A 3,136-nucleotide genomic window follows, 5' to 3' on the forward strand; every position below is an offset into this window, starting at 1 on the left:
GGATTGCTTCTACAAGACGTCTCACTTGTTGCCATTAAACGTCAGCAGTGGTGGTTCCACCTCGGAGAAGCAATTCGTAATAAATCACACCGTCGCTGTTCCACCAGATGCATAACATTATTTTTCTGGTTGCGCACAGGTCTTTGTAAGGTGAGTTACTGCTTTGTTTTGGCTAATCCATTCCTTTCTTTTTGTTGTGTTAGCATTAAGACACTATTTCTCGTCACAAAAACGCCACGATTGCACCAACCGCGATACCACTCTTAGACCCTGTTAGATCACGCAAAGCTTATTGATTCTTTTCCCTTTCTTTCCACACTGCTCTTATTTTTTCTGCATGGGCTCTCTGTGTTTCCTCTGTCCATTTTGTTCCTGCTGTCTTCGGAGCCTCGTTCTCTGACTTAACCTCCCATCTGTCAACTTTCTGCTTAAATACCTTTCTGTCCAAAGCATCTAAATGATTTATCTAAGCATTTTGTAGGTCCTTTTTGACCTTTTGTATTCAGGGTATAGTTTTAAGTCCTTCTATGTATCTAAGAATTTTGTGCGTAAGTCTTGTTTTTGGAACACAAGAGACGTGCCCATAAAATTTCAATCGCCTTTTTTCTTATGTCTGCTGCAAGGTTGGACAATTTCTCAGTTGTTTGAAGAGATTGTAGTCTGCAGCCCTCTTCTGTTTTCTTTGACCCTAGTGTCTTTCTGATTATTTTACGTTCTTCCTTTAATAAGTTTTCTAGGTGATATTTTTTGTGGACTGTCAAGGTTTCACTGGCATATGAGATTTAAGGTTTTTATAATGTATTATAGTGCCTAATTTTTAGTGTTTTTGTACAAGCATTTTTTATTTTATACCTTGTAGGTTCTTCGGGGCAATGGCCTTGCCGCAGTGGATACACCTGTTCCCGTTAGATCACTGAAGTTAAGTGCTGTCGGGCGTGGCCGGCACTTGGATGGGTGACCGTTCGGGCCGCCACGTGCTGCTGCCATTTTTCGGGGTGCACTCAGCCTCGTGATGCCAACTGAGGAGCTACTCGACCGAATAGTAGCGCCTTCGGTCAAGAATACCATCATAACGACCGGGAGAGCGGTGTGCTGACCACACGCCCCTCCTATCCGCATCCTCATCTGAGGATGACACGGTGGAAGGATGGTCCCGATGGACCACTTGTGGCCTGATGACGGAGTGCTTTTTTGTAGGTTCTTCCCTAGGCTCTCTTTAGTTTTTGTAGGCGGTTGTTTTGTCCTATTTTCTCACGCCCCTTAGGTTCAGGGACTTCGCCTTAGTATTTAAAATATGGTCTATTGACATGACCGTATTTTGGAGCCAAGTTTTGGGTGTCTGTTTTTGTGGCGCATTCTTTAAGGGTTTCAACCTGTTCGATGGCTATTATCTCATCACCCGCTAGTAAGGCTAAGTCGTCAGCAGAAGCTAAACATGAAATTCTTATGTCGTCCTTGACTAGCCCCAGAGAAGTAACGATCAAGGAGAGAAATCAGCTGTTGTCATTACATCTATATCACAAAGTTGCTGATAGTGTTAATGAAAATTGCTGAGACAATCTGTGTAAATTATGTATGAATAATTTTCTGTGCCATGAAAATGTCAAATACTGATTTTCAGAAGTTGTGATATTGAGATAGCGTTCGGCACGTTAATCACTCAGTTTGTTGCTCACACTGCCTAGCAGTGTAACGCCGCTCCGCAGTGAGGCCTGCTTTCAATATTCCAACGCCTTCGCCGCTGGCTGCCGGCTCTGCGGAGTCGGTCGCCGCTGCGCGCCGCTCGCATGACCACTTCCAGTTAGTGTAAATCATGCCCCGCCCCCCCGGCACCGCCGCCGCCTGAAATTACAAAATTATTTCACGACGCCTTGCGTGCCGCTGCCAGCCAGGTAGCCGCCGCGGGAATTTATTCTAAATAATTATCTGTCCATTCCGCACTCGACTTTCCCAGTATTACCGAAGTTTTCTGCTGTAAAGGAATTCTAAATTAGACCAAAGTGGCCCCGGTCGGAGTTCGTCCGCTGCGAGAGGGGTGGACAGCTGTGCATTTCCTTTCACTGGCTGATAAAGTCACGCCTGCCTACTCGAGGTCCGTGTCAACGTCAGAGAGGGCGGAGCCGGTTGAGCTTGAGATACGCCCTGCATCACCGCCCGTCACCTCGGAATAAACCAGTAGTTTTCGTTTTTCTGTTTTAAGATCATTCTCCACTTTCAAGTCAACTACTCCTAATCCTATCATTTTTATTCCACTCTCTTTCTTGACGGAAAAAATAGATACTGATGGATGAAATGGGGATATACACTACTGGACATTAAAACTGCTACACCACGAAGATGACGTGCTATAGACGCGAAATTTAACCGACATGAAGAAGATGCTGTGATATGCAAATGATTAGCTTTTCAGAGCATTCACACAAGGTTGGCGCCAGTGGCGACACCTACAACGCTCTGACACGAGGAAAGTTTCCATTCGATTTCTCATACACAAACAGCAGTTGATTGGCGTTGCCTGGTGAAACGTTGTTGTGATGCCTCGTGTAAGGAGGAGAAATGCGTACCATCACGTTCCCGACTTTGATAAACGTCGGATTGTAGCCTATCGCGATTACGGTTTATCGTATGGCGACATTGCTGCTCGCGTTGGTCGATATCCAGTGACTGTTAGTACAACATGGAATCAGTGGTTTCAGGAGGGTAATACGGAACGCCGCGCTGGATCCCAACGGTCTCGTATCACTAGCAGTCGAGATGACAGGCATCTTATCCGTATGGTTGTAACGGATAGTGCAGCCACGTCTCGATCCCTGAGTCAACAGATGGGGACGTTTGCAAGACAACAACCATCTGCACGAACAGTTCGACGACGATTGCAGTGGCATGGACTATCAGCTCGGAGACCAAGGCTGCAGTTACCCTTGACGCTGCATCACAGACAGGAGCGCCTGCGATGGTGTACTCAACGACGAACTTGGGTGCACGAATGGCAAAACATCATTTCTTCGGATGAATCCAGGTTCTGTTTACAGCATCATGATGGTAGCAGCCGTGTTTGGCGACATCGGAAATCTCACTAGTTCACTCTGAAGTATTTCTGTCTCTCGCGACAACACGCAAACCGCTCAACACTCCA

At 46.2% G+C, this 3,136-nt stretch overlaps 1 pseudogene; it reads left to right on the forward strand.

Annotated features, from left to right (window-relative positions):
• Positions 1-868: 868 nt before the first annotated feature.
• LOC126459076 (5S ribosomal RNA) lies at positions 869-986 on the forward strand (annotated as a pseudogene).
• Positions 987-3,136: the final 2,150 nt, after the last annotated feature.

The sequence above is a fragment of the Schistocerca serialis genome, chromosome 2, assembly GCF_023864345.2.
Source record: "Schistocerca serialis cubense isolate TAMUIC-IGC-003099 chromosome 2, iqSchSeri2.2, whole genome shotgun sequence".
Classification (NCBI taxonomy): Eukaryota; Metazoa; Arthropoda; class Insecta; order Orthoptera; family Acrididae; genus Schistocerca; species Schistocerca serialis.